This window comes from Panthera tigris, chromosome D1, assembly GCF_018350195.1.
Source record: "Panthera tigris isolate Pti1 chromosome D1, P.tigris_Pti1_mat1.1, whole genome shotgun sequence".
Lineage (NCBI taxonomy): Eukaryota > Metazoa > Chordata > Mammalia > Carnivora > Felidae > Panthera > Panthera tigris.
In genome coordinates this window covers 112,269,288-112,278,274 of record NC_056669.1, presented here as the reverse complement: position 1 = coordinate 112,278,274, position 8,987 = coordinate 112,269,288, and the positions used below count along the sequence as shown (strand labels likewise).

At 53.0% G+C, this 8,987-nt stretch overlaps 1 long non-coding RNA gene across 1 annotated transcript; it reads left to right on the top strand.

Annotated features, from left to right (window-relative positions):
- Positions 1 to 295: 295 nt before the first annotated feature.
- Positions 296 to 2,027, top strand: LOC122231181. The gene is made up of 2 exons (XR_006208354.1): positions 296 to 985; positions 1,357 to 2,027. It is a non-coding gene; the product is annotated as an uncharacterized LOC122231181 (long non-coding RNA).
- The last annotated feature ends 6,960 nt before the right edge of the window (positions 2,028 to 8,987 follow it).

Below are 8,987 nucleotides of genomic sequence, written 5' to 3'. Positions count from 1 at the left end.
TCAGGGTCAAGGAGACCCACTGGTTGCAACTTAGGGGCAGAAAGTCTAAAATAACCACCTCATGCGGCAACTGTTTCTAACTCATCTGGGAACTCATTCTCCGTTCTGTTTCCAGGTGATGATCAAACGATGTGGTCGGCTTTAAAAACTCTGTACCCCGGCTGTTCGAGGCCGCACTCTGATCAAGAGTGTTGGTCCCCGCTGAGTTCCAGCCCTGCGTCGGGCTCCATGCTGACAGCTCGGAGCCTGGAGCTGCTTCCGATTCTCCTTCTCTCTCTGCCCCTCCCTGCTTGTTGTCTCCCTCTCTCTCTCTCTCTCTCTCTCTTTCAAAAATAAATAAAACAAAGACACCTCTGGAGGCAGCTCCCATGGCACAGGGGGCAGCCAGGTAAGAAGGGATGAGTCCCGAAGGAGCATTTTGCTTGAGTCCCGAAGTCGAACACATCTTCCTAACTGCCCGCCAAGGGCCATTCCGAGCACCTCTCACATGCTGCTCCTCCCCGACACTGCTGGCCACGACACTGAGTGATGCCACGTGAGCCTTGGACGTAACCAGCGCTTCACATTGCCATCAGACACAGACTTCGATCGTGTAGTTGCTGGGGAATCCGCCGCGAAGCAGGTGGACAGAGAAAGGGACTTGGGAGGAAGACGACGTCTTGGCTCTGGTATGGCTGCTGGGGCTGAGGGTCAACCCCCTGCTGCTTCCAAGTCACAGATTCGTCCCCCGGGGCAGGAGGTAGTATTTCCACCCTGGTAGGTCTCGGATGGTGCTGCTTTCCCAAGGATCACGAGGGTCCCGGTAGGGCCTGCCCCGGCAATGCTGCTTCTCGTTCCGCTCGCGATGCCAAAAACTCGAAAGCGGGACCTTGAGGAAATATTTGCACACCACGCTCACCGCAGCATTATTCACCAAGTAATAACGGAAGTGATCGGAGAGTCCGTCGAGGGATGTATGGACGACCTGGAGTCCATCCACACCGTGGTATGTGACTCAACCTTAACAAGGAAGGGAACTCTGACAGCTGCTACCATGCGGCTGAAGTTCGAGGGCATGATGCTGGGTGAGGCAGCCGGTCACCGCAGGGACAGATATTGTATGATTCCGGCTCTGTGAGGGCCCAGAGGAAGCCAGTCCATAAAGACAGAAAGTAGGACGTGGGGCGCCAGGGGCTGCGACAGGACGGGGGGCAGTGTTTCATGGGACAGAGTTTCAGGTTGGGAAGGTGGAAAGTTCCGGCAGGGGCGGGGGGGGGGTGGGGAGATGGGCGTACAACGATACGGACATACTTAACACTGCAGAATTGTGCATTTCGTGCTGGTCAAGATGGGAAATTTTGTTACGTGCATTTTTAGCACAAGACAAGTCACTAAAAAAAAGAAAACCCAAACAGACGGGCGGCAGTATAGGACCCAGCCCTACCTGTTCACCACGCAGACCGAACGAGCAGGAGGACCGAAAGGCAGACTTTCACCCGAGCACCAGCTTCAGGAAGTGGGATGTGGCTCGACGAGCTACAGTCATGATGCACCTGCTCAAGGCTCACCCAGGGCTCAGTCAGACTGAGAACAGAGACTTCTACGAGATTCAGTCCTTCAACACGCGTTAGCATTTTTCTGTCATAATAAATCAGGTTTCTTCCTCGAATACATACTCGGTTCTGAGCCGAAGCCTCAGGTCACAGGAGACTCATACAGAGACGTCACTAAGCCGCACTTTGGGGTCTGAGTCAGCTCCCCACTTCTGGGTCTGCCACGTGGGTCTCTGTCTCCTCTCCCCTCCTTTAAAGGACCATCAAATGTGCTCCTCCCTGTTTAAAAGGCCAAAAGCAGCCAGAATGAGTGGGCAAGAGAAAAAAAAAAAAAAAAGGCCATCCAAACGGTACATGAAGAAGTGAAGTCTATTCACAGGACATCCTCTTAACCACAGAAAACCCTGGAGATTCCCCTAAATGAGAAGCAACCCTCTAGAAGTAATAAACAAATTTGGGACTGAAGCCTGATTGCAGGGACTGTCCTGTCTCACACCATAGTGATTTGTGGCGCTCGGTATAGCGGGACCATCAAGCCCAGGAGCGAACCCGCTGGTGCGGCCCGCTTTTGGGGGTGCTCCTCCATGAGGCAGGGATGGGGGGGGAACGTAGGGACCTAGGTGAACCGGGTGGGGACTTCCCAGGATGCCCAGGCAGGTGGCGGGGGTGGGGGAGGGGGCCCTCTCCCAGAAGGGCCCACAGGCACTTGAATAAACCAGACCCAACTTGAAGGCATGAAAAGCATTGCTCACCTTGAGGAAATCCCTCCCGGCTCCTGGCTCCTAAGAACCGTAACAGGAGTCAGAGTCAGTCAGGCTGGAAAGCTCCAGAGACCCCTGGCAGGGAAAGTGGGCTTGCTTCCTCCAAAAGAAGGCTAACGTCCAGGTAAGCTCCAGCAAAGTGGGAGGGGGGACAACGGCACACCTTTCCCCGGCTTTTTTTTTTTTTTAAGTTTATTGTTGAGAAGAGAGAGTGTGAGGGAGGGGCAGAGAGAGAGAGAGAAAGGGAGAGAGAGAATCTCGAGCAGGCTCCGCGCTGTCAGCACAGAGCAGCTCACTCCAACTACGAACCCTGAGATGGTGACCTGAGCCAAAATCAAGAGTCGGAGGCTTAACCGGCTGAGCCACCCAGGTGCCCGGCCCCAGCTTTTATTATTTTATTTCATCTTATTTTAATTCCAGTATGGTTACCGTACAGCAACTACATTAGTTTCAGTCGTACAATATAGTGATGGTCCTCAAAGAATTAAGCACCACCTTGGGCTCAAGCTGCCAGGGACCTGCTTGTCAGAGTGGGCAGACGGCGGCGGGCGGAGGGGGCGACCTTGACGTTTCCCACTTGGAGTCAGATTTGGTTGGTGCAGGCAGGCAGGGTCCCAGGACCCAGAGGGCGTCCTACAGGACCACAAGAGGGGCCCTGCCGACTCACGGCATAGCAATCAAACACGAGCCAGCAGGAGGTGAGCAGAATTTATTGAAGGTATAGGGAGAGTGCAGGTAGACGGGGTCCGGGAGGTTCAGGAAGGAAGGGAGGGAGTCTCTTCTTGGCTCGGGGCCTGGGGTTTTATTGAGAGTTAGGGTCCGGTGTGCCAGTCCTCCCAGGAGCCGGTCAGAACGGACACGAGGGTCCAGGCGTCCTTCATAAACCAGTTCCTTGCAGCCCGGGGTCTGGGCATCACGATGCCTGACGCTGGTGGCCTGGATGTGCATATGATGCCTTCACGTCTCGCCCAGAGCTTCTCTGATGTTGTCTCTCGTTCTGACGGATTCTGAAGAAACCGTGAATTCCGTGTCTCTTATGGGGGCGGGGAGGGACACACACGATTTGCACTAGGAAGCATGCGTAAAGAGGGGGTCAGGTCTTGGCAAGAATAGAAACAGGACAAGGAGCAAAACGCAGATTTTTATGGAGTCCTTCAGGCTTCCTATGTCATGTGGCTCTGAACCCCCGTTCAGGGTACGCGTAACTAGATAACCACAGTTTCCGCTTTGCAGACCACAGAATGAGTGTGAGTTGACGGTGTTGTTTTCTGCACAGGTTAAATTAAGGTTTGAACTAAGCGTCAGGCTTAAAAAATTTTTCCCTTAACTCTTGAAAAAAAAAACCACCTCTCACGGTGAAAGCCTTAGGGGTGATGGCTCAGTCGGTTAAGCGTCCAACTCTAGGTTTCGGCTCATGTCATGATGTCACGGTTTGTGAGTTTGAGCCCCGCATCGGGCTCCGAGCTGGCGGTGTGGAGCCTGCTTAGGATTCTCTCTCTCTCTCTCTCTCTCTCTCTCCCTCTCTCTGCCCCTCCCCAGCTCGTTCTCTCTCTCTCTCTCAAAGTAAATAAACTTAAAAAAAAAAAAGTCTTTAGGGGCGCCTGGGTGGCTCAGTCGGTTGAGCGTCCGACTTCAGCTCATGATCTCACGGTTCGTGGGTTCGAGCCCCGCGTCGGGCTCTGTGCTGACAGCCCGGAGCCTGGAGCCTGCTTTGGATTCTGTGTCTCCCTCTCTCTCTCTCTGCCCCTCCCCTGCTCGTGCTCTGTCTCTCTCTCTCTCTCTTTCTCAAAATAAATAAAAACATTAAATTAAAAAAATAATTAAAAGTTCCATCCAGTCTAGGCTCAGAATTTCAATCCACACCCTATCCAGTGATTCTCCCAGAGCCCATCTAGGATCCTGCGGTGGGGGCGGGGGGCATTTCTTGGCTCTCTCCTGCCTTCTGGTTCTTCCAGGTTTCCCCAAAAGTTCTGGCATCGAGGGAGGTGGCTGTCCTGCCCCCCCCTCTTTTTTTGAAAATGCTTTATTTTTTTCACAAATTAAGTCAGAACAACACAGAACCCAGAGACCGGATGTGTAGCAACTCAGACACCTTGTCTGCTGACCCCCAGGAAGCTAGATTCGTGCCCTTGTACCCGGAACCTGTGAACGTGACCTTAGTTGGAAAGAGGTCTGTGCAGATATAATTAAGGATCTTCAGATGAGATCGTCTTGGACTTAGAGTGGTCCCCAAATCCACTGACAGGCGTTTTTGCGAGAGTGACACAGAGAAACTGAACGCACGTAGGGCAGGTGGAGACAGAGGCGGAGGCTAGAAGGGGTGAAGCCACACGTCCAGGGATGCCTGGAGCCCCCTGAAGCTGGCAGAGGCAGGAAGCATTTCCCTCCAGAAACTCCAGAATGGAGAGAACACATTTCTGCAGTTTCATTCAGCCTATTTCTGGTCATTTATTCTGGAAGCCCCAGAAAATGAATACACCAGCCGTCCTGGCTTGTCCTGGGTAGAGCGGTTTCTGGGACATGGGTCTTCCTCTGTGTGACTTATTCACTTACTACGATGCCCTCAGAATCTAGCCACACGGTCGTCAATGGCTGGCCATTCTTCCTTTTACAGCAGAATGATGTCCATCGTAAGCACACCACGATTTCTTTACCCATTTGTGGACGGACCCTTAGGCTGTTCCCACGTCCTGCCTATTAGGAACGATCCTGCCGAGAACACAGGAATGCACGGATCTCTCAGCATGATTTTGTTTCCTTTGGACATGTGTCCAGGAATGAAATACTGGGCCAAAGGGATAACTGGTTCCTCTTTTTTAACTTTTTGAGGAACAGCCATACAGTCTTCTGTGGTGGCTACGGCAATCGACACCCCCAAAACGCATCTAGCGTATTTGGTGAACGTGTCGGTTTCCTGAGGGTTCCAGAACAAAGCTCCTCAGGTCGGGTCCACCACACAACAGACACTGATGCTTTTAGTCCTGGAGGCTGGATGCCGGCAGGGCTGGCCCCTCCTGGGGCTGGGGAGGACAATCTGTGCCAGGCCTGTCCCCCTGCTGCTGGTGGCCTCAGGCGTCCCTTGGTGTGTAGATGGCCGTCTCCTCCCTGTGTCTTCACACGGGCGTCCCTGTAACTGTGTCTGTCTCTGTGCCCAAGTTTCCCCCTTTTCTAGGAGGACATCGGTCATGTTGCGTTAGGGACCGCCCTAGGGACCTCACCTTAACTCGGTCCTCTGCAAAGACCATTCTGTTCCCAAATAAAGTCACAATCATAGGTATTGGGGGGGGGGGCGGGGATCAGGATGAGCTCAGGCCGAAAGGAGCCAGCGGGAGGGATGACTGTCACTCCTGGTCCGAGGTACACAAGAGCAGTGGGGGTCCCGGACTCTGCCTCGCTGCCCGCCTGGATGCCCGCGTCACCACATGGGGCAGAGGAATCCCGGAACCCACCAGAGAGCCGAGTGTGTTCCCAGGGTACGGCCTCATCTAATCTGACAAACTTGGTTAAGTGACTTAAACTTCCACAGCCTGGTTTGGCCATCGGTGAAGCAGGCATGAGAGCACCTGGCCCCGAGGACCGAGTAGGGGTCAGGGGTCAGAGGCCCTGCTCTGCATGCGGGCACTGTAATGCCTGCTGAGGTGTGCCCACCAGGCCCCTGGGCCAGCCGCCCTTTTCACCTACTTTATCAAAGGGGCGCCTGGGAGGCTCAGTCGGTTGGGCGTCCGACTTCAGCTCAGGTCAGGATCTCACAGTCTGTGAGTTTGAGCCCCGTGTCGGGCTCTGTGCTGACAGCTCGGAGCCTGGAGCCTCTTTCCGATTCTGTGTCTCCCTCTCTCTCTCTGCCCCTCCCCTGCTCATGCTCTGTCTCTCTTGCTCTCAAAAATAAATAAAACATCAAAAAAAAAAAAAAAGACAACAGGTAACCTCTCTTCTTACAGAAACGAAGGTATCATAGAATAGAGGCAACATTCGTGTGCTAAAATAAAAATGAAGCTTTATTTTTAAAAAGGTTTTTAAATGTTTACTTATTATTTTGAGAGAGAGAGACAGAATCCCAAGCAGGCTCTGTGCTGTCAGCACAGAGCCGGATGCAGGGCTCGATCCCATGAACCAAGAGATCATGACCTGAGCTGAAATCAAGACTGAGCCACCGACGCTCAGCTGACTGAGCCACCCAGGTGCCACTTCAATTCTAGACGGGGCTAACTCTGTCACTCTACTGTCCTGAGTGGAAGCAGGCAATACTGGGTCTCCAGAGCCTTCTGGCCAGTTGGCTGTCGAAGTTACACAGACCAAGCTTCACGGAAGAGAATTTGTACAACGTCTAAAATGACAAGAGACTATCGAAATCTGAAAAAAATGAAGAAAACAGTAGGAAACCCTAATGAAAAGCAGACAATTCAAAAGCAGCTCACATGGGAAAATGTGTGTGTGTGTGTGTATGTGTGTGTGTATTTATCCAAAGGTTTCTGTATCTGAAACACCAAAAAAACCCATATAACTTTTGTTAGTCACACACATGCACAATGGTGCCCCTGGTCCGTAACTCGTGTTAACGGTGTATATATATCCTTTTATTATCTTTTGGCTATTTAGAAGTTTTGAATTTTAGGGATTCTTTCTGTCCTCAGGGTGAAACCCCAGGAGCCAGGCTGCAAGAACCTCTTAAAAAAAAAAAAAAAAGGAGTTTTGAATTTTAATGTAGTTGAAATTATAGGTCTCATTTAAGAAATCTTTCCTTACCCAAGTTTATAGATATGTTTTCCAATATATTTTTTGAAACTTTAAGGTTTTGATATTCATTATTTACATTTTTTTAAATTAATTTTTTTTAACGTTCATTTATCTTTGAGAGAGACAGAGTACGAGAGGGGGAGGGGTAGTGAGAGGGAGACACAGACCAGGCTCCAGGCTCCGAGCTGTCAGCCCAGAGCCCGACGCGGGGCTCGAACCCACGAACCTTGAGATCACGACCTGAGCCGAAGTCGGACGCTTACCCGACTGAGCCACCCAGGCGCCCCTAAATTGTTCGCTTTAAAATGGTTAATTTTATATTATGTGAATTTCATCTTAGTAAAAAGTATACGTATTTTAAAAAGAGGTAAGAGGCGCCTGGATGGCTCGGTAGGTTGAGGGTCTGGCTCTTGATTTTGACTCAGGTCATGACCTCACGGTTCAGGGGATCGAGCCCTGCATCAGGCTCAGGGAGGAGCCTGCTTGGGATTCTCGCTTTCCCTCTGCTCCCCCCCAACTCGCTCTTGCAAACTCTCTCTCTCTCTCTCTCTTAAAACAAATAAATAAAAAAACACAAAATAAAATAACTGAAAAAGAAACCCTCTCTTACCGGCACCAGCCAAGCTGCATCATGTCTGCTGTCATGTTGCGTTTCTGGGGACCGTGTTCCCTTTGGGACACCTGAGGGGGGAGAGAGGTCCTCGCTGTCCCTCCCCCATGTCCGCCCTGGCCTGGCACCCGGTCCCCATCATCACCAACAGAGGGTGCCCGGAGAGTCCTGGTGCATAGCCGGGGCGTGCCCTCAGCCCACTTTTAGGGAGTACCGGGGACAGGGAGAACCACAGGGCCGTCACCCCGAACCAACATCTCAGACATCATGACGCCATCTTGTTCAGAGGAACGTGTACCCGTTCGGTGCGTGTTCACGGCCTTGTTTGTGCCGTGGGCACACGGACTCGGGACATGCATGCGTCCTGCTTCTGACAACGGCTCGGGACTTCGGGGGCTCCTTCCTAATGGCTGCGAGTTCCGGACAGTCGTTCGTTGTCGCACACGTTCACAATCTGGACGTCACAGGCAGGCTTGCTGGACGGAGGATCGTGTCACTGCCTGGGCCGCCCGCACTACGCCGACCGTCCGCAGCCGCGGATCTTTCTACGGGAGTCACTGCCGTCGCCAGGTGCCCCACCTGCTTCTGGGAACACAGGAGGTTTATTCCAGAAAGCAATAAAAAAAAAAAAAAGGCAATTCCAAAGCAGGAAACTCTGGAGGAATCTCCAGGTGGGATGAGTTTTATGGCACCGAGAGCCCTGTCCAGCCTGTCACTTGGCTGTCTTGTGACTGAACCCGGCCTTGGAGAAGTGGGCATGTAAGTCCTGCCCCCACCCCAGGCCCTGGAGGGCCTGCACCACAGCGCCCCCTGCCATGAGGTGCCCGGCAGGCATGTCATCAGCCACTCGATGTCAGAGGACAGAGGTGTGATGGCCCAGAGTCCCAGTGGGGGCACCTTCCCACCCAGAACGCCCTACACAGCCGGCCAGTAGCCGCGAGGACAGAACGAAGGAGTAGACCGAGAAGCGGGCAGCGGGGGACCAGGACCCAGGAAGGTGGGGAAGGGAGGTCTTGCCCCAACAGCTGGGAACAGACTTTGAGAGCGTGGCGTCCAGCTGGGGGCCAAGAGAACACAAGTGATGGATGATGGACAGAGAGGGTGGCGGTGGCTCAGAAAAAGTGAGGCAAGAGGAGGGCAAGTGGGGCGTTAGAACAGGGAAAGGGGTCAGAAAACTGAGAAGAAAAAGAACTGTTGGGAACAGAGTTGGGCCAAAGAAGAAATCCCCAGGGGGTGGGGGTGGGGGGCAGCTCCGTGGGCCTGGGGGGAGGAGTCACCTGGCCGGAGTCTGCGTGATCCCTGGGCTGGCGCTGGGCTGTCCTCACCCCGTCCCCAGTCACGCATCCTGCT